Source organism: Mastomys coucha, unplaced genomic scaffold (genome assembly GCF_008632895.1).
Source record: "Mastomys coucha isolate ucsf_1 unplaced genomic scaffold, UCSF_Mcou_1 pScaffold4, whole genome shotgun sequence".
Taxonomy (NCBI): domain Eukaryota; kingdom Metazoa; phylum Chordata; class Mammalia; order Rodentia; family Muridae; genus Mastomys; species Mastomys coucha.
In genome coordinates, this window is record NW_022196910.1 from 45,921,860 (window position 1) to 45,945,020 (window position 23,161).

General features: G+C 40.7%; 1 protein-coding gene across 3 annotated transcripts in view; it reads right to left on the reverse strand.

The window, feature by feature from the left end:
- The window catches only part of Dyrk2 (dual specificity tyrosine phosphorylation regulated kinase 2), a 35,516-nt gene extending 16,152 nt beyond the window's left edge, over positions 1–19,364 (reverse strand). Inside the window, exons 1-2 of one of the 3 annotated variants that reach the window (XM_031349511.1) lie at positions 19,201–19,364; positions 7,154–7,279 (exon numbers count right to left, since the gene is read on the reverse strand). The gene's annotated coding sequence lies outside the window, so the exon portion shown is untranslated. The remainder of the gene's footprint in view (positions 1–7,153; positions 7,280–19,200) is intronic. The other 2 variants (XM_031349512.1, XM_031349509.1) reach the window with 2 other exon arrangements.
- Positions 19,365–23,161: the final 3,797 nt, after the last annotated feature.

A 23,161-nucleotide genomic window follows, 5' to 3' on the forward strand; every position in this document is an offset into this window, starting at 1 on the left:
TCTGTCTCTGTCTCTCTTTCTACACACACACACACATACACACACACACACACACACACGTACATTTCAATTCTCAGTGAACTAAATGCCTTGAGATTATAGAAACCATGTAAATGTAAAACATAGTCTAAGCTTTCAAGTTCCTGGAATAGACTAGGACAAGAAAAGTCCCCTTTAACAAGCACATCCATTACAAACTAAAGACATCCCCTGTCTCTCAATCCCACTCTCTACTCTCCACCCACTCTCTATTGCAGGAGTCTGATAGGCAACAGCTATGGCTCTCTTGCCCACTGCCTAGCAGTGGATTGGATAAGCAAACACTACTAGCCAGAGATCGAAGGGCCCGAGGACAATGAAGTCAGGCATCTATCACTGGCTCCTCCCGAGTCATCCCACCACAAGTTAGAAGTCATCTTCCATGTTATTTTTTCTACGTGCTAGGCATGGAATCCAAGGCCTTGTATATGTCCAGCTAGAGTTTTACCACTAAGCTACACTCCAGCCTGGATGTACCCTTGACTGAAGACATCAGTTCCTGTTGGACAGCCCTCTTCCACAGCTGTCCATTTTCCCTCAGAGTTTTGGAATCCATCCCATCCTCCTGTCCCTTAAATCCTGGCGGTAGCAAGGATTTCTTGCTATCATCATCTCCAGGATTCTTGATTTCTCTTTATCAGTTCATCCTACCCACTCTACTATGCTGAATCCTTTAATTAAGCTGCGCCATGTTTTGTCAGGTCTGATACGGAGAGTGACTCATACAGTTCCCGGTTTGGGGAGTTTCAGCTTTATGAGGGTGCAAAAGTAATATGAATCCAATCGAAACTGAACTTTGAACTCTATTTTTTTATTTTAATATTTTCCCAGGATGGTGATATGGGAGTCATTTTCTCAGCAGAATATGTGACAGCAGTGAGCCGCAGCTCCCAGGAAGCCATAGATTTCAAGAGGCAAGCACTGATACTCTACAAGGCCTAGCTAGGCTGAGCTATTGGGGGGTGTGCTAGATATGTCTTTTGACTTAACTGGTATTTTCAGTTTAAGAGGGTTTTATCTGACTTTGCCCTCACAGTAAATCAAAAACACCTCTCTAAGTACTCTATTGTGTAGATCACAGAGGCTAAATACCAGATAACTACAAAGGGCTAGAGAATCTGGGCTCATTGGAAGAGCCAGACCAGATTCCTGGGGGGCGGGGGTTGCATCTTGCCTTAAGAAAATGGGCAAACAGGCTTTCCATGCACAAAAGGATGCACATTCCAAGCAGAAGGAACAATATAGTAAGTGGAGAGAAGTCCAAGTAAGGATAACAGACAGAGATACTCTGGGTGTGAGTCAACCTCCCACTGGCAGAGTCCACTTATAGACAACTAACTTATAAGGAGGTGTCTTATAAGTTAGGGTTTTACTGCTGTGAACAGACACCATAACCAAGGCAGCTCTTATAAAGGACAACATTTATAATTAGGGCTGGCTTACAGGTTTTGAGGTTCAATCCATTATCATTATGGTAGGAGCATAGCAGCTTCCAGGCAGGCACAATGCTGGAGGAGCTGAGAGTTCTAACTCTTGTTCTAAAGGCAGCTAGGAGAAGACTAACTTCCAAGTAGTTAGGACGAGGGTGCTAAAGCCCACACCCACAGTGACACACACACTTCCTCCAACAAAGCCCCACCTACTCCAACAAGGCCACACCTCCTAATTGTGCCACTCCTTGGGCCAAGCATATTCAAACCACCACAAGAGGCAAGGCTGATTTCTTCAGTTTTGGATATTTCAGTCCCTGATCAATGGCCCTGAAACTTTAGGGCCTGTGAGAAGGGCAACATTGTGGCAATATCACACAGTAGAGCAAGACTGCCCTTGTCATCATCAATAATTTAAAAAGCAGAAGAAGGTGCTGATGTCTCCAGTTTTCTTTGAGGAGATTCCCCAATGGAGTGAGGACCTCTCATATGGCTCAACCTGGTAAGCACAGGTTTCTAACAGTTTTTGAGAGTGTTGCATAAGAGGAGAGAAAGCCTGCAACATGGACAGGACCATTGGGGGTACATTTAAGTTCCAAACTATAAAGCCAGGTCTGAAGATGCATGTCTTTAATTCCAGCAGTTTGGAAGCAGAGGTAGATGGAACTCTATGAGTTCAGGGTCAGCCAGGTCTACACTCTGAATTTCAGGATAGCCAAGGCTACACAGGGAGACCTTTTCAATAAACAGAACAAAGAAAATCCATACACAAACACACACACACACACACACACACACACACACACCACAATCATAAAAGATCTGAACTATAGCACCCCTAAAGTGGACAATGACCTAAGAAAAGAGATACTGAGTCATAGGGTACAAGGTTTCCAGGTCGAGCACAATAAAAGCTGGAGAGAGGAGATAACACATGACACAGGCCATGTAACACATGATTAGAGGCCACTGGAGGGTTCTGAGCACTGGGTTTTGACTAAAGGAAAATGTAGAGCACAGAGTATGCCTCAGTTTCTTTGCAGCAGGCTGTACCAAAAGCATCAGTCAGGAGACCACTTTCAGGCAGAGCCAAGGGTATTACCCAAGTCAGTGCCACTTATTTTGATACTTTCTCTTGAGTACAAAAGACCTGCCCACACTTTGAAGCAGGTAGAAATCTGAAAAGGCAGGGTGAATTTTATTTGTTTTTTTTTTTTGTTTGTTTGTTTGATACCATTTGCTTTGAGAACTGACATACTTCAGCAGGCTGTCTATCTAGGTAAGAGTTTTGTCATAAAGCTCACAGACATGGTCAGCTGACAGGAGATATAATTGCAAGATAGCAAGTTACAATATTGACAGTGACTCCAGCTCAGAGGTAGAGTGACTTTCTGGCCTGGGTTTGACACCAACAAAGGAAAGAGGAGAGGAGAGGAGAGGAGAGGAGAGGAGAGGAGAGGAGAGGAGAGGAGAGGAGAGGAGAGGAGAGGAGAGGAGAGAAGAAGGTTTAGAATCTAAATTGCACTGCTAATTACGTCCTTCCCTAGTATCCTGGGCATAGATCTAGCAGGATGAAACATTACAACAGGAAGATGTTACAAAAGAAGGAGATGTTGCATTCCCTGGAGGCTTTCTGGACTCACATGGAGAAAAGATTAGTGTACTGTCTTCTGCTAACATTATATCTAGAATTTTTAATTTTAAACTAAGGAGTTAACACCATTAAAAACTATGCAAAAAAGCTGAAGATATCCCTCTACCATCTTGTTGTTAAAAGGGCTAAAGGAAAAGCAGAATGGAGAGGATGCAGGGAGAGTAACCTTGTCTTAGAACAAGCCTGGCTCCATGGAAGCCCTGGACCCCAGAGTCCCTTGAGGGATGTGATGCATCCTTGAATTCTCCAGCTCCAGACTTGCAAGGCTACAAATAGGACACAGGGAATTCTGGGTCACTGTACACCTACTCACCAGGGGTATGACCTGAGATTGACAAAATGTCCCTAGGTCTAGGGGCCTCTTAGACTACATACATGGAAGGAAATGCTACAAAGACCTAAGGGCCCTCTCAGAGTGTTCTCAAGAAATATACAATAATTTTATTTATATACTACACTTTGTATCAATTGCTTTTGGGTCACTATGACAAAATACCTGGCAGAAACAATGGAAGGAGACAAAAAATTGTTTGGACTGATGGATTCAGAGGGTTTCAGTCCAAGTACAAATGATGGAGCAACCCAGATCATGGTGGCAGAGGCATGTGGTAGAAGATGCACCATGATGAACCTGCAATACACATCAAGGCAGGAACCAGGGGCTGGGTATTATATATACATATAAAATTATATATACATGTATATTATGTATTAATATATATTTGTATGTATATACATATGTAATATATGTTTATATGTATATATATGTATATATAATATTCTTCAGATATATATCACTCATAGTTCTGCTTGTAAGCATGGGCTTTTCCTCCTGGCTTCTTTGTTCTCAGAAATACCTACTCTTGAGACCTGATATTTTATGAATAAATGCATAGGCTAAAAGCTTATGCTTGTCCCCTGATCAGCTCATAACTTAATTAAGTATTTATTCTATTCTAAGTTCTGCCATGTGGTTAGTCACCTCTCCTCAGTTTCACGTGATCCTCTCTCTCAGTGTTGGGACAATCTCCCATGACTGACTACTTCTCAGACTCTGATCTCTCTCTGCCAGATGTCCCACCTTCTAATCCTGCCTCAGCCTATTGGCCATAGGCTTTTTTATTGACAGGTGACGCTTCCACACACTGCACAAGAGATTCTCTCTACTTCGGCCTTTAATAACTTAACTTTTAGCTAGGCTTCCCCTAAAAAAATAATAAAACAAAACAAAACAAAAAGCATCAATACTAAAACTGCTTCCTCCAAGATCAAAACATTCTATTCTGCAGAAAACTCATTAACCAGAAAAGTAAACAATTCAAAATAGCTTCAGGAAGTGCCTAAAACTGACCAGATTCACTAGGCCCCTGCCAGCAACAGTGAGTAATAAAAGCTGAGAGTCCCTTCAGACTGAAGAGAGACAATCTGCAAAAATGTAATAATCTAGGCGCATCTATGTTCACCCAGAGGGTTGTCAAGTCATATGCATTGTGCCCCTTCTATATGCTAGGTTCTGTTCTGTGCCTCAGAAATAGATTGTATTCCTTGAGCTTCATAGGAAGGCTGTGAGGAAGATGATATCTTAGAAGTTGGCCCTACATTTATTAATAGCACTTGACATTGGTTGGTCAAGTTTGTGATGTTTTGACTTTGGTGGTGGTAGTTCCTATGATTCCCCCAAAATAGACTCTGATTAAAAAAACTGCTAGATTTATAGACACATGGGTGATCGTATGTTTATGCTTGGGCCAGGGAATGGCACTATTGGGAAGTGTGGCCTTGTTGGAGTAGGTGTGTCACTGTGGGCATGGGCTTTAATATCCTAGTCATAGCTGCCTGGAAGTCAGTCTTCCACTAGCTGCCTTCAGATTGAGATGTAGAACTCTCAGCTCCTCCTGAACCATGCCTGCCTGGATGCTGCCATGCTCCCTACTTGATGATAATGGGCTGAGCCTCGGAACCTGTAAGCCAGCCCCAATTGAATGCTGTTCCTTGTAAGAGTTGCCTTGGTCATGGTGTCTGTTCACAGCATTAAAACCCTAATTAAGACAATATGCAAATATGAAAGTCTATATATACAAACATTAAATAATGAAACAAATTTATGCAAATATAGTGAAATATAAATTTATTGTTTTCTATGTTCTTATGATCTTATCATAGGAAAAAAGTCCCCCTATGTTTGAACCAAATGGAGAATAGGTCTCTGCAGCACTAGAAATAAGTGTTCTCTACCAACATGGCCTTTGCACAGAGTAATTTAGATATCAGAGTCATGCAGAATTGCTTTTAAGGAAAGCATACATCTATCTATACAAACATTCTCCTTCAGTTAAAGACTTAATTGACAGTGTTCTGGCTTATTTACAAACAGCAGCTAAAAACAAAAACTCAGCCTTGGGGAAAAAAACAAAAACAAAAACAAACCTGTGTGCTCAATTGGTTGGTCAGGAGCAAGAGAAATTACCTGTAATGACTGGATAATTTGAGCAATTTGAGACACAGGCAAATATGAATGTATATATATGTGTGTGTGTGTGTGTGTGTATACATTAATATAATTAATATAATGTTTATATATATTATATATATAATAACCCTAGATAACTCTTCAAACTCTCCTAGTATTTCTTTGATCAATCAAAGTTTACTTGAAATATCATTACAGATAGTATATGTAACGCCTGTCAGTCATCTTTCAGGATTGATACTACAGACACCCTGTTCATAAGCATCATTCTCGGAGGGGGGTTTGAGGACAGAAACTAAAGCAAGCACTTGTGTTCAGCACACCCCGAGCCTAAAGGCCCCCTGTCATCATCTCCCACTGCCACAAATATTAGAAATTAGTCAACAAATAATGAACCACCACCAGTAGGCACAAAACATCTGAAATGAAGACGAGAGGAGGAGGGAGTTTGCTGAGTGAGCACTTCTTTGGGAAGGATGGAAGGGTGATCTTTCTTAGGATTTAGAGGAGAGAAAAGATAAAGCAACTGGCTGGCTCTGAAGAACCACACTGTAAGAGAACAGAAAGAGGAGAGACATCATCCATGGGTACTCAACCAAAGGAAGAGCAAGAATATTGGCCTATGTGGAGAACAAGGTTAATAAGGGGGAGGAGCTTTATAGAAATGTCTGTAAGGATGGTGATGGGTATGATGAAGTGCCAGGTTAGGTCGGTCAAGCATGCTACAACGGTGAAAAAAAAACAGAACATAGAAAGAAACGTGATTTGAACTTTGGAATTGAGCTACTTTCTTATACACGTTGCCTGGAGCTTTCTCGTCTCCTTCTCTGGCTGGAAGTCGACTTCCTCACTAAGGACGTGGCTGTCTTCTCTTCCCTCAGCACTTGATTACCCTTCCTTCTTTGTCTAATTAATCCACAGTGAGGGAGGAGTCCACCCAACCTGTCATGCAATGCATGTTTGAGGGAAGAATTCCTCCCTTGCTTTACTTGTGACTTACTTGCTGGGCTCTGGGTGAAGTGTTTTGCCTGATCTACCCCTTATGTTTTCACAACCAACCAATGAGGCAGATATATCATTATCCCGACTTTAGAGACAAGGACTCGCAGATTGAATGGCTGGGTGGCTTGCTAGTAATTGGCGGTGAGCGCATTTGAATTTGGGAAAACCTAATGAAGCTCATGCTTCCCTACAGAGCACGGCTTGCTTATTGTTCAGGTGCCATGGGGCATAGAGACTAGCAGGCCCCCATTTCGTCTGACTTAGCAGCACCAAGTGCCACTGTCATCCTTCTCTAATGGCTGAGAAGCAAAAAGTTAAGAGTCCCTTTAAAGAAAGTCCTGGGTCAGTGCACCCAGCCCAAGTGTTTCAAGGTCAAATCCTCTCTGTGTGTCCGTTTGCGTGGTTCTATTTTCTAGTATGTTCTCGATTTGCCTTTACTAATGTGCTTACCTCTGGGCCAGAATTGCCACGTGGTCTATTGTGTCAGTCAGGGTTCTCTGACAGAACCAATAGAACAGTTTAATATACATTCAAAGGGGATTTATTAGAGTGGCTTACAGGCTAAGGTCAGAATGGTACAACAATGGCTGTCTCTTGGCAGAAAGGCTCCATCAGTTGTCCAGCTGCCCAGTTCACGAGACTAGATGCCTCAGCACTTCTGCTCTGCTGCAGTTCAGAGAAGTCCTAGAGAGATGACAGTTTTCAGATTACATTAGAATATCAGGGGAGTAGGCTCTACCACCAACGAAACGTATCTCAGGAACAAGACAGATGAACTTGCTGGTCGGAGTTAGGGCAAGCAAATGAAAGGCAAAGGCTTCCTCGTTCCATGTCCTCTTATGTGGGCTACCATGCAAAGTATGGCCCAGATGTAGGGTACATCTTCAAGTTATCTGGATTTCTTGTCATTCTCCCAACTCAAATACTCCAGCCATGACAAAGCTCTCACAAGTGTGTCCAGCTGCTTCGGTTTTAGTTAATTCCAAGTATAGGCAAGGTGACCCCCAAGATTAGTTATCATAACTATCCAGACCATGTATGAAAATGTGAAGCTAACTCCAGAGGCTTGATGTAAATACTCAATCGAATGTGAAAGCTAGTCTAGAGTCAGTCATTTCCCATATGATTAATCCAAGCATCTTCAGAATTGTACATTGGAATGTTGGTGCATAATGGAAATTGCTAGCAAGAAAAAGTATTAAGGCCAAGAATCTAGGGCAAGTTTTAAATGTTTGAAATAAAGCATGTGTTCACATGGCATGAGGTGAGCTTTCTCTTTTTGAAAAATAAACAGTCGACATAAAATTGTGATGAGATCATTCCTAGATCTAAAATGCTGTTATGAACCCCATTATATGACTAAATAGCAAAATTCAATTATTTCACAAATATAAAATAACATGATGTCCCTCTAAGACAAAATGTTGTCTAAATGAAGACAATAGAAAAGAGAGAGGCACTGGGTTTTCTTTTCTTAATAAGAAAGAAAAATGTAATAGACAGAGGTCTCCATGAAGCTAATGGGCAGCAAAAAAATGCCTGAAAGAAGTGTTTATAAGAGTAAGTCATGGGGAAACACTAATGCCCTGCAGCCTAGAACACGCCAAAGAAATCCATGGGGCTGCATATGGCTGGACGCAATGTTAGCACCTTCCCAGAACACAGTGGAAGAAAGGAAAGAATTGTAAAAATCTAAATAAACACAGCTGGTACAGCAAGGTCCATGTACTGTGAACCCAGGCATTTTTATTAATGGAAGACTTGTTCATCTCTTTGCTTTTTGTAAAATGTAGTACACAGGCCTCGTGGTCTAAGTACCATCATGGCTCAGCTATGGACTAATTGTATGTCCATGCCTGTTTCTCAACTTGTCCCTCTTGGTTCCTAACTCTTAAGATATCATCTTCCTCACAGCCTTCCTATGAAGCTCAAGGAATACAATCTATTTCTGAGACACAGGTCAGAACCTAGCATATAGAAGGGGCACAATGCATACAACTTAGTATCACTTGATAACCCTCTTGGTGAACATAGATGCGCCTAGATTATTTATTACATCTTAGAATTAGCAAACCAAGAAATATACACCCATAATCACAATAAGGAACAGATAAATTATTTTAAAACCAGGACATAAAAGCATTGTGGCCTTTCAATTCTTGAATTTGATTGTCAACTGATAATATATACAACAGGTTGGCATGAGAGTCACAAACCCACTAACATTTATTATTGAAGACATGTGCCTCACCCTGTAACAGGCATAGCCAAATCCTCCTTCTTACCAAGCCTGTCAGCCCGTTCAGGAAATGGATATGGAACCCCACTTTTTCCTGTCTCTTGCAGCAGCCTCTATGTGCTCATCAGTCAGAGTGAAGGTTCTGTCTAAGGAAGAGATAGTGGATGATATCTCAACACCTCCACTTCATCCCCCAACTGTGGCTGCTTCTGCCATTCTAGGTAACCTTGTATTTTTAACTGTAGAGCAAAAGAAGTCACTTGCCCGCCTAAGATGCCAGATATTAGAACTGTAAGAACTAACCCCACTCGGGCATCTCTTCCCTCAGTTATTTCAAAAGCCAAGTACAAAGTGAGAAGAACCTGCCTTCCAACTGTATAGATACGTGCGGCATGTGGAGAGGAAGCCACTCCAGGGCAAAGGTTCTCCAAGGGTTCTCTGAAAGATGGAATTCTTCCCAACTCTCTCTCTCTCCCTCTCTGTCTCTGTCTCTCTCTGTGTGTCTCTGTCTCTGTCTCTGTCTTTCTCTGTGTGTGTGTGTGTGTGTGTGTGTGTTTTTCTGTGATAAAACATCTTGACAAAAGCAACTTAGGGGGTAAGAAATTTATTTGGCTTACAGTTCATTTACAGTTTATTATTGTGGGGAACTCAAGACACATGAAGCAGTTACTCACATTACATTCATAGTCAAGAACATAGAGCAAGGAATTTACAAACACATAGGAGTGCCCAGATCAGTTTCTCCACACTCATAGAGTCCACTATTCACTGTAACTATTCACTAGGGTATGGGTCTTCCCATTGGGATCAGTATAATCAGAATAATCCCTTACAGACACGTGCATAACTAACCTAGTCTAGACAGTTCACATTAGGACTTCTTAGATTACATCTAGATTGTATTGAGTTGACAATGAACACTAGTTCCCCTAGGGTCCTGAACTAGGCTCCAGCCACCTATCAGGAAGGAAAAAGGTTAAGTGCCTCACAAAATCTATTCCATCACCTTGGGTTCCTTTCTTTCAGTGAAGGTTTTCAGAAAAAAAGGGGGGGATAAAAAAATGACTTACTGGGGGAAAATATGAAAAGCACCCAGGGTCTTAATAAAAATCCTTGCCATTATGGGTTGAATCCAGTCAGAGCCAGTCCTTTTTCTTCAACCTCTTATGATTTCTGAAATATAGTTTGAAGAAACGTCTCATGACAATCTTTCAAAATGTCAGCCTATTTTGGAGTCGGCAAAGCCTGACTCTGCCTTGTTCTGTGTTGTATGAGCTTAACACAGAGAGCTATAATCTGAGAAGTTTTTACATAGAAACAATAAGAAAGCTGACAACTTTCATTTTAAGAAATCTTGAAAAGGTAGGGGAATTATGTATATTGTATTATTTTTATGCTTTTACTCGTGTATATGTGAATATTAGCACTTTATATGTAAATAAAAACTTCAGGTCATAAGTAAAATGCATGGTCTCTCCTTTGCAGGAAAAATGATCGTCAAAGCCATGTGGGGATTTAATAGATCTGTTCAGTCAATAATTCAAACTGTTTGTGTGTGTAACTGGCAAACTTAGAAAGTGAAAGTTAAAAAGCCATCAATCAATAGCGTTCTGCAGATGTGTTTTGTTTGGCTTTTACATGGGGCTTTTTTGAAAATGTGAATGCAAGTCAAGCCTTTTAAAATTAGACTTCATGTAAATACACATGTTTCTGGTTGTTCTAGAAACAACACAAAATCAGACTGCATTAGCATCCCTTCCATCTTTCACATAGTGGCATACAAGCCTTCCTAGCCCCAACTCCACCCTGGGCCCTGCAGAATACCACAGTCCCTACCACTTCCTGTTATTGTATGTGGTAGTGTCTTTACTTTTGGTGGTATCTACTTCTTTAGCATGTCGGTAACCTCTATACGAGTTTTTTAATTGATGAAATTTCCTCACCACCGTCTTTCCATAGATATGAACGCATCTCCCCTCTCCCCAACTCTTTCCTCTCTTTTCTGTTTATTTAGGTATTTATTTACACTGAGACTGTTCAAACAGGTCTTGTTGATAAATACAAATCTGGAACAAGAAGTATCATTTTGCCTCGCAGTTAGTTGTGGAGACTTTAAAATCATGGCTTGTTTGAGATCTACCTGAGGTGACCTGGTGTAGCTACCGCAGACAGCTCTATGGGGATTCATCACGTACTGTAAGAGCATACATTGTTTCCTTACAGTTACCAACTTGTTTTGTCCGGAAGTCGTTAAGGTCCTGAAGTTTCTGTAGAAGTTCACAAGCATGTTTTGAATAGGGCAGAACCCCCCATGTCTCACTACTATGGAAGGGTCCAGGTGAAGAATACATTTAGAACACCAGTGACTCTTGAAATAGCCTGCTTATTCAATAGTGCTGCATACTAGTTTGTATCTGAACATATTGTTGCCAGCATTAAACACCAGACTTCTACTCTCCCAAGGTATTTCCCCTAAAGTGTTTCCTGTCTCGGCATAGGGAACTTCCGGTGTTCCGGTCAGTCAGGCCTAGTGCCTTGAAGCAGTTCAGCTAGTTTTCTTTGTCAACTTATCACAACCCAGAATCATCTTAAAAGCAGGAACCTAAAGTGAGGGATTCCCAGGTCTCAGTGGCCTGTGATAGTGTCTGTGACAGATTGTCTTGGTTGTGGTTCATGAAGGAAAGTCCAGGTCACCATGCATCTAGGCTATACAAGGAAGTTAGCTGAGCATGAGCCAGAGACAGCTGTTTCTGCTTCAGTTACTGCTTGAGATCCTGTCGTCACTTCCTTGAGATGAACTATGGCCTGGAAGTGTAAGCCAAATAAACCCTTTCTTCCCCAGTTACTTCTGGTTAGACTGTTTTATCCCAGTCACAGAAAATTGAGTAGAATGTGGTTCTTTATTCTTCTTTTGCTCTCATCCGTCCATCCTTTCATCTGTAAAACCTAATGATGTTACACTGAAAGAATTCTACCAAGCATTAGCTTCTCATTGTCACTAATATCACCACAATTAAAGGCAAAGCTACTGCTCATCCACGTCATGAGAAATATCTTCTTACTTAGTCTCCATTGCTCCTTTTATTCCCAACATGGCAACCGTGGGGATCCCTTCCAGACAATGTTTCAGATGCTCCCTTCAGATGTCCCTTTCAGTTCAACCTGTTGAGCTGCTTCTCAAAATCCCCTAATGCCTCTCCAGTAGCCAGAGTCCAAGCCAAAGTTGTTGGTGTAGCTAAACGTTCCTAAATGATTCTCACCCCCCTCTCCTCACCTTGTGAGACTAAGCACCTCCCTTGCACACTTCAGTACCACAGACCTGTGGTGGCCTCTCAGGCATTCCACACCCAGGGCTGAGAAGGAGGTGCAGTGGGTATAAGCATGAAGGCAGGTCAGAACCCGGCACTCATAAGATTGCTAGTGTATTAGTCTTGCTTATACTCCAGCCCTGGGGAGAAGGAAGAGGGAAGGGCAAGGGAGACCCCTGAGACTCCCTGGCCAGCTAGTCAGCCTCCCCAAAGGCACAAATGTTAGGTTCAGTTACAGAAAGACCATCTCAAAATTTAACTTGGGGAGTCATAGAGAAAGATGCTCAGAGTTGACCTCTGGCTTCCATATGCACAGAAATTTGAGAGCACACACACACACACACACACACATGCATGTATATGATACACACAAACAGTATGCCATACTCACTTCACACCCAAAGCCTTATTTATATCAGCTCCTTTGCCTAGAATGTTCTTCCTCTAAAAAGCCCTCACTTCTTTCAAGTCTTTACTACATGTTATTTGTTGGCTGGAGTCATCCCTAGTCCACTGAAGAGCCACGGAAGATAGTATACATCCTAGTATGTATACACACATATACATACATGTATACATACACATACACATGCACACACATATACAGACATATATGTACACACACATATACACATACATGTACACATACATGCATACATACAAATACACACATGTACACATACAAACATATATGTATACACATACATACAGACATGCACATATGTATACACACATATATACACACATGTACACATACACAAATACATACACATACACATACTCATACATGTATACCACATATATAAGCACATACAGACACACATGCGTACACAAATACACACATATACACACATGTATAGAAATATACACATACACATATACACATGCACACATACACACACACACACTCACACATACTGTTTTTGTGCTCTCACCATTTGGCATGCCATATGTCTTTGCTCAGTGGTTTTCTCTTTGTTACCTTCTAGAACACACACTTTCTGAGAACATGGACTTTCCTTGTATTTTTTTTTTAACCTGCTGTTTTTAGTTCTCAGAATAGCACATGGGAATGAGAGTTTCCTAATAAATAGTCAATGAATGAATTAGATAGGCATAGCATTATATAATTTCTTTAAGTTTTTAAGTATTTACATTATTTAAATAAATTTGCAAGGAAAAATGTTCGCATTCAATCATGAGTATATTTATCCAATCTTCTAAACTATAGCAGCTAAAATAAAAATGTTTATTTCTCAAGTTCTTTCGACATGACCCACAATTTCTAGTTTTCCAAAACTAAGTGCCTTTGCTCAGTCCCAAGCATATGGAAAGTCTATAGATGAATAAAGAAAAGTTTGTGTTTTGAATTATGCTATAGGGGCCTCAGCATGATACCTCAGTGGCTGCACACTCAAGACAGCTGCATAAAGGAGTCTTGAGCATCTTTAAAAGGCCTTTCGTGGGCCCCTGTGGAGCTAGCTGACTGTGGCTCCCAGCCTGGGTCTGTGTATTCAGAACGATCACTCACAAGCTTGTTTTAACATCTTCCGGGAAAGGAGCTGCAGCTCTTGGGCCTACATTATTTAAGTGTACCTTGCATCTTCTGAAGCTGGAAAAATAAAATTGCAAAAAGAATAAAAAATAAAAGAAAATATGCCTGAAAAGTGTATTCAATTAGGGTACTTACAAAATTTTATTTAAAGGCAGAGCATTTGGCAGGAGACACAAGGTAGTGAAATTTAATTATTTTATATCAAAATCTACCTCTTGCACAGTCAAAAGCACTGTTGTAACCAGAATTCATAACAGAAATAACTCTATATACCAGTGCTTCTCCACCTTCCTGATGCTGCTGCCCTTTTAATACAGTTCCTTGTGTTGTGGTGACCCCAACCATAAAATACTTTTCATTACTACTGCATCAATTGCAATTTTGCTACTGTTATTAATTTAATGTAAATATCTGATATGTGACCCCTATGAAAGGGTTGTTTGACCACCAAGAGGGTTGTGACCCACAGGTTGAGAGCCACTTCCATATAATACAATTCTATTGGTTTTGAATACTGAGACAAGAGAATCACAAGTTTAAAGCCTATGTGGCTCCAGAAAAATGTTCAAGGTTAGCCTAGGCAACTCACAATCTTGCCATGTAACACAATCTTTAAAATGTAAAGATCTGGAGTGTATAGGGCCAGTGGTAGAGCACTTGCAAGTAATGACCAGAGCTATAGTCCAATTTCCTGTAAAAACAGTTAATTTGTTTTTTCGAGACAGGGTTTCTCTGTGTAGTCCTGGCTGTCCTGGAACTCACTCTGTAGACCAGGATGGCCTTAAACTTAGAAATCCTCCTGCCTCTGCCTCCTAAGTGTTGGGATTAAAGGTGTGCGCCACCACCACCGCCCGACATGAGAGTTAAATTTTTTTAAAAAGCACTGATGCAAATTTGATGATGATGTTTAAACAGAGAAATCCATTCAAAACTACAAAATTCTAACCCCAACTGTGATGGTTTGTATATGCTTGACCCAGGGAGTGGCACTATTAGAAGGTATGGCCCTCAGTAAATATCTTTAACAAAATTATAGAAGAAAATTTCCCTAACCTAAAGAAAGAGATGCCCATGAACATACAAGAAGTCTACAGAACTCCAAATAGACTGGACCAGAAAAGAAATTAATAATAATAATAATAATAATAATAATAATAATAATAATAAATACACCAAATGCACTAAACAAAGAAAGAATTTTAAAAGTAGTAAAGGAAAAATGTCAAGTAACATAAAAAGGCAGGCCTCTCAGAATTACACCAGGCTTCTCACCAGAGACTATGAAAACTAGAAGATCCTGGGCAGATGTCATACAGACCCTAAGAGAAAACAAATGCCCAGGCTACTATACCCAGCAAAACTCTCAGTTACCATAGATGGAGAAAAGATATTCCATGACAAAACAAAATTTACACAATATCTTTCCACAAATCCAGCCCTACAAAGGATAATAGATGGAAAACATCAACATAAGGAGCAAAACTATACCCTAGAAGAAGCAAGAAAGTAATCTTTCAACAAATCCACACAAACCTAATTACACCTCTTACAACAAAAACAACAGGAAGTGACAGGTACTTTTTCTTAATATCTTAATATAAAAATTAATATTACCAACATATTCTGATGGATTGAAATCCAAAAACATGAGGAATTAGAAATTTATTGATTGTCATCCAATAGTGTCTCTAATTTGGTAATTGGAGAAATAGGTTCAATATTGTACAATCTATATACACTCTCAGCTTGTTTGCTCATGACAGTGTCTTGCTGTGTACAACATAAGGGTATTGAAACCTTGCTTCTCCTATCTCAGCCTCTCTATTAGTAGGATTGTTTATTTCATGTCTTTACACTATACTATGGTTTTCAGAACAACTTATATATTTCAAAAGTATTTATATAACCAAAAGAAACATAGATGATTAACTAGGGAGGTGGCTTGTAAGAGAACAACAAATAGTGAGACTGAATGCTTTGCTTGATGTTTGTAACTCTTGTATCAAGTTTGAAGAAGAGGACTTTATAAGTTGCTCTCTGAGATGAATGCTTTTCCAAATTATCACAGCCAATGAACCAAATTCTTACCATCACCTAATGTCTGTGCCACCCTCCAAACGGAACCATTGTTCATTGAAACAATTGGTGAATGACTTTATGGATAGACCATCTTAATACACACACCTTTTCTTAAATGAATGTAACCTGTTCTTTGTGGGCTGAGAATAAAGACACTCACTGAAGTCAAATAGCTTCGACCATAGCAGGAAGTCTGTATCCAAAAAACGAGCCTACAATTCATTCTTTGGCGCAGCAGAACTGTCAACTCTCAGTTTAGCTATGATGGAAGTAAAATCCTTTGATGATGTGAGGGTCATTGAAGTACAGCCTTATTACAATGAACTCCAATGTCTAAAAATTGTTCTTATTTTGGGCTTGTACCACCATAAGAGCCAAGATTTTAAACTCTACTAACAACAAAACGAAGAAACAAACAAGCAAACAAAAAGACTTTATTTATGTTCATTTAAAAAAAACTAGTGGTGTATTATTTTAAAATATACAGTTAATAAGTTTGGAGCTATTTAAAATTTATATTGAAAAAAATGTGTTTTCAGTATTGCTGTAGATGAGCATCTACATAAGACTGTTAAATTGTTGTTTTACATCAAACTTATAATACTCATTTTTATTGTTATGTTATAAATTTTAAGGAATATGACAAAAAAAGATATTGTAGGTATTGAAGGAGGGGTCCCCTGGGAGGACTTGGGGTACAAAAGGGAAACAAGAATGTGATTTAATTCTATTTACTTAAAATATGTTTTTAAATGTTAACAAATTCAGATAAATTGAAATCATGTAACTTTCTCATCATAATGCAATAAAAGTTAAAAATAAAAAAAATAAAACATAAACAAACAAAAAACAGAAGGTGTGGCCCTGTTGGAGTAGATGTGGCTTTGTGTCACTGTAGGCATGGGCTTTAAGACCCTCATCCTAGCTGCCTGGAAGCCAGTATTCTGCTAGCAGCCTTCAGATGAAGATGTAGAACTCTCAGCTCCTCCTGCACCATGCCTGCCTGGATGCTGCCATGTTCCCACCTTGATGGTAATGGACTGAACTTCTGAACCTGTAAGTCAGCCCCAATTAGATGTTGTCCTTTCTAAGAGTTGCCTTGGTCATGGGGTCTGTTCACAGCAGTAAAACCCTAACTAAGACACCAAGCAAAATAAATTCCTACGGAAATGCTTTTATTCCTACTTACAGTCCCAGACGCAATTAGTTTACTGTGTAACACTAGAAAAATGTTATGAGGGGACAGAGCATGAAGTGTCCCAGAATCCCTTTTATTAGAGTTAAGCAACTCTAATGAGATCACTGCACATAGGAAGGGGATGGAGATGGCTGCCATCCATGTAGCCACTGCTCTGATGACATGTGAAGCAGGTGGTTGCTGCTGAGGGCTTACGAAAGGCCATGCTTCACCTGTTCATGGATTCTAGCCGCACTTGTGAAGTTGCCTCTGCCACACGCTTATGACACAACAACACAGTGTCCCAGCATTTTAAGTTACAAATGATGCTTTTGCCTTCATACTAGGCTTTTTGAATATTTTCTTATCATCCAATATAAAATATTGAAATTAACTTGGGAAGAGGGGGAAGCTCTCTAAAGTACTTCTTATTCTCATGTTTAAAACATAATAAGTTAGCAATATAGTTTTTAAAATTCGCAGCCTTACTGTTACATTTTTCCTCAAAGCACGAAGGGTCAGCATTTTGATTATGCTAAGGGATCACTGTATAATTTAAGTTGAAAACACACCTTGGGAATCAGAGGAAGCTCTGCTCTGCTATGCAAATCTGGCATGTTACTCCCCGATTTCAAGGTTTCTATGGCTTTGTATTGCTCTCAGGATAAAGTCCAAATTCCTTAGTATGGTTGTTTGAATAGGTTTGGCCTCAACAGACTCATGTGTTTGAATATGCTTGACCCATGGGGGGTAGCCCTATTAGGAGGTGTGACCTTGTTAGAATAGGTGTGGTCTTGTTGGAGGAAGTGCTTCTCTGAGTAGGTGAGGTCTCCTATGCTCATCCACCCAGTACAGAAGACACTCTCCTCTGCCTTCAGGTCATGATAGAGAACTCTCAGCTCCTTTTCTAGCACAATACCTGCCTGCACACTGCAATGCTTTCCACTATGACGACACTGGACTGAAGCTCTGAAACTGTAAGCCAGCTCCAATTAAATGTTGTCCTTTCTAAGAGTTGCCTCGGCCATGGTGTCCCTTCAGAGCAAAGAAACCCTAAGACATTTAGCATACATCAACAGTAGGCGGGAGCCACATTTTACTGGATCTTGAAATGTGCTGGCTTTTTACAGAATGCTGTCTGCATGCTTTCCCCATGCCTTCTGGCCTCTTTCTTCTTCCTTCAAGTCTCAACACTGAGCTCTCAGTAGCTGCCCCACCACCACCCCATAACACACAGCACTCCCTCTTACAACAAAACCATCACATATTGTAATAAACATTTTCTAGAGAGCCAGAATCTATGGACTATTTGTTTAGACACATAAAAAGAGATTTATTGAGGAGGATACACTTGTGTGATTATGGAACTAAAAAGCACCATGACTTCATATGCAAATGTGGTTGGGGATACTACATGCAGTTCCAATGTAAGGAAAGAGGCCTGAGAACTGGGGGAAGCAGGAGAGAGACCGGTGGTATCATTCCTAGTCCTGGTTCAGAAACTTATACATTATAAGTACCAATGTATGTGGATGTCATGGCTCAAGAAGAAAAACAAACAAACAAAACAAAATACAAACAAACAAAGATGCTTTCTCTGCAATTTGTTTACTCTTGCCCTTAAGAGGAAGAATGGTACCCATGCATACTAGGAGGAGCCCAATAAACCCCACAAGCATCTTCACTAAAACATCCTGAAATGATGTTTTGTTAACAAGCTGTGCATCCCTCAGCCCAGTCATGTACATTAGAATTAACACTGTAAATTCATCCCCTGTGAACTTGGCACCCATGTTTATATACTTAAACATATTTAATCCCCACATAAAGACAATAACAAGATCACAATGTCATCTAACCCCATATAAACTTATTTCACTTAACCAAAACTACACTAATCCATTTCCCAGGAAAGAAAGGGGAGTCTTACAATCATGTTGACTCTTTCCTGAAAACCAAAAACATAAACACCCTGATTCTAAACAAACAACATTCCAATATTTAAATGAGTCAATGCATCTGAAGAAGCCACACAGGGAGGGAATATAAGAAAAAAAGAAAACAAAGTTATTTGTTATGGATCTATATACAAAAACATTCAGAATAAAATGAGGAAGTACACATGACAATTATAGCCCTGGTGTTTGTAGCTTTTTACATGGTAATTAGCTGGCATTTAGAGTGATCTCTGTACACCCTGTATTCCCTTTGCCTTCAGAAGCACCTCAGCTGAATAGGGTTGATTACCTGGTTAGGATGACCAAATCTCCATTTCTGAGAGTCTGGGACACTCGAAGGCCTACTTGCATTAGATCACTGTTTTCCAATGGTCTCACGGTGGATAGTGATCAGAGATGGTCCCATAAGGTGTTGCCTGTATTCCAGACTGAAATCACTATGAGATCTTAGTCAGGTTGGATGCCACAGTGATGTCATAATTCCCTTCTTGACCTGTTGATTCAGGGCAATGAGGAAGTCAAGGTGGCTAGGTAAAAGCCATGACCCAGCACAGTGGGATTGTTGATGTGACTCCTGTAGGGAGCGTTTCTTCCTTGGGGATGGAGACTCTGATCTAGCAGACTGTAAATAGGAATAGGAAACACTATTTTGCTATTCAGCTTCTGAAAGTAATTGACAGGCATGTTTGTTCTATGTGTGAGTTCTGGCTATCAGAGACACTAGTGTGCCTTGGCTACCTGTCCAGGACATAGTCTAGAGACTCTTATCCCAGCCCAAGAAGATATTAAAATCTAGCTGAGTCTGAGTATTTAAGAGGCCATCCTTCCTACTATTCTAGTGGGTTAGTTCTATTGAGTCAGACCTGTGAATTCCATGGACATGAGTCCTTTGCCGTGAAATAAAATCCAGAAGGGGTATATATTGAAATGCTATGGTACTGCATAAGACATCCTGTTCATCCACTGTGCATAGATTTTTCAAAAAGCATTACCAGTCAAGAAGATAAGTTTATGCATAGACTCTATATACCATGGTTATTATGGGAGAGATAGGAGGAGTGAGACTACAGGGATCAGGCTAGCTGATGCCATTTACTTACGCCTTTAGGAGTTGTTGAGCTCTGATTGTGTAATGGCTATTCCCGGTTGTGAACTTGACCACGTCTGGAGTGAACTAAAATCCAGAAATGCTTCAAGATCCTAAAGGCCTCGATTGAATCACCTGTGAAGATTCTCAGAATTTCTCAACAGCATTCTATTGACCCTTCAAATGCCACAGTATTGCAATGATTGCCAATTGGCAAAGCAGCTTACAAAGTAGCCACACAACCTATTGCAGATCCGTCTTGTTATTTGGGCTCCAATCAAATCAATAGCAAATGAGCCAAAATGACACACCCCAATGAGGAATACATTGCTTCAAAAACTTAACATGTCTCCTTGGCATTCTACATATTTCCAGTTGTAGGACAGACAGACCATATACAACAAATTAACTTCCACCTTAGAAGGTATCTGTCCATACCACATGCCACTGGGACCTTAAAACTTTCACTCAAGTAAAAGGTTGCTAGATTCTATCTGTCCCTGGGACTAACCACTGGTACAGAAGGCTCGTCAGAATTGAGAGTCTCAATGTCCCCAGTTCTATCAAGGGCCTTTCCAAAGACTAATCATTGCCTGATTGATGGTAGACAGCCTGTAAGGCTGGGAGCTCAATTTCTGTTGTACTTCAGCCAGTAGCCCAGTGAGGTTCAGCATTTGATTTTCAGAAACTTCATCCCTATGTCTACAGAAGATAAGGGACTCCTATGGGCACACACAGAATCTCTCAAGCCATTCCCATCTCACAAGTGTGGGAATTTGAATCCTGGACATTATCCTGTTTGTCTTCCCCCACCTACCCACTACACACATACAACTAGCTCTAGCATAACAGACTTTGTTACACCAGTGTCCTTATACTTATTAATTTTCCAAGGCATGTTTACAAGTATCATAGTCAAAACCACCTAACTTCTTGCCCCTGGAAAGCACTGACGAAGAGCAGTCAGTACAAATATTTTATGTATTTCTTTAAACAGTCATGCTGTGGGCATTGGTGCTCTGTTTACTGCTAGAAAGCATTATTAGCATCTTTAATTTGAATAAAATCAAAAGTCGGTTTTAGAAACCACAAAACAAAACTCAGAATGCTCTTCTTTAAAATGATGTCCTTCTACTGTCTCCAAATCTGTATTAATTACCATTTATTAATTTATAATCTATAGAACTTGTAGAAGATTAAATAGACAGACACATGATAGACAGACATCAATGGATTAATAATCTATGGTGGTTCCATAAAAGTCCCTGAATTACAGAATTCAGGATGTTTAAGGGCTGTTGAACACATGGAAGTGTTAAGACGATGGTCTGCAAAGAGAAGGCAAAAATCTCTAAGCCCATCACACATCAGTTTCTGTGGACATCTTTGACCATGCCTCTTTATCCTTAGCAAAGATCATCATGAGTAAAATGTTTCTCAGAGTTAGTGAGCCATCCAGAAATTATCCAGCAGTAGTTTAAGATCACAGGGACTTTTTTTTTTAATATTTATTTTATTTATTTTATGTGTATGAGTACACTGTAGCTGTACAGAAGGTCCTGAGCCATCATGTGTGTGGCTGCTGGGAATTGAACTCAGGACCTCTGCCTGACCCACTCCCTCGGTCCTGCTTGCTCCTGCATAATTCACTGTAGCTGCCTTCAGATGCACCAGAAGAGGGAGTCAGATCTCATTACGGGTGGTTGTAAGCCACCATATGGTTGCTGGGATCCAAATTCAGGACTTTTGGAAGAGCAGTCAGTGCTCTTACCCGCTGAGCCATCTCGCCAGCCCGATCACGGGGACTTCTAATCCATAAGCAGCTAGACACAGGGCACAACCTCAAACTTATGATTGGCATTTGAAGTGGAAGGAAGTCTCACAGGGACTAGCCTACAGAGTCAAGCCAGTCCCACAACACCCAGAGGAAGCTCCACTCCCAGGTTCTCTAACACGCCCAGGATCTCAACACCAGGAGTAACTGGGACCAGCAGGACCAGGCACACAGGAACTCCGCAAGCCTAATGGCTCTGGTTGCTTCTGGTCTGTCTTGGCTGGTTCCCTAAGCAGACCTTGGGACCAAATTTTGCAGCCAATCCCACAGCATCCATAGGTGGCCCCCCTCCCAGGCACTTTGATATACCCAGGATCAGAAGAATGGAGGTGAGGACACATCTGTCCCAACACTGGCAGCAGCTGGGACCTGCGGGACCCAAGCACACAGGTACTTCACCAGCCCAGTAACAGGGGTTACTTCTGGTCTGTCTGGGCCATGCCCTGAGCAGACCCTGGGCACAAACTCCACAGCCAGTCCCACAACACTCAGAGGACACTCCACTCCCAGGCGCTCTAACAAGCCCAGGATCACAGGATCCCAGATTCACAGGATCCCAGAGACAGCTTGACTCTGAGGAGTTCTAACACAACCAGGATCATAGGAATGACAGGCTCCAGTCATATTTAGCCAAGGCAGGTAGCACTAGAGATAACCAGATGTCTGGGGCAGAGGGCTGGGGGGGGGCAAGCATAAGAAAATAAGCAACACAGTTTACATCAGAACCCAATTCTCCCACCATAGGAAGTCCTGGACACACCAGCACACTGGAAAAGCAAGATTCAGATCTAAAATCACTTCTCATGATGATGACACAGGACTTTAAGAAAGACATAAATAACTTCCTCAAAGAAATACAGGAGAACACAGGTAAACAGCTAGAAGTCCTTAAAGAGGAAACACAAAAATCCGTTAAATAACTACAGCAAAACACAATCGAAAAGATGAAAGAAATGAACAAAACCATCCAGAATCTAAAAAATGCAAACAGAGAGAGACAACCCTGAAGATAAAAAACCTAGGGAAAAAAATCAGGAGCCATAGATGCAAGCATCACCAACAGAATACAAGAGATAGAAGAGAGAATCTCAGGGGCAGAAGACACCATAGAAAACATTGACACAACAGTCCAAGAAAATGCAAAAAGCAAAAAGCTCCTAACCAAAAACATCCAGGAAATCCAGGACACAATGAGAAGACCAAACCTAAGGATAACAGGTATAGAAGAGAGTGAAGACTCCCAAAGTAATGGGCCAGTAAACATCAACAAAATTATAGAAGAAAACTTCCCTAACCTAAAGAAAGAGATGCCCATGAACATACAAGAAG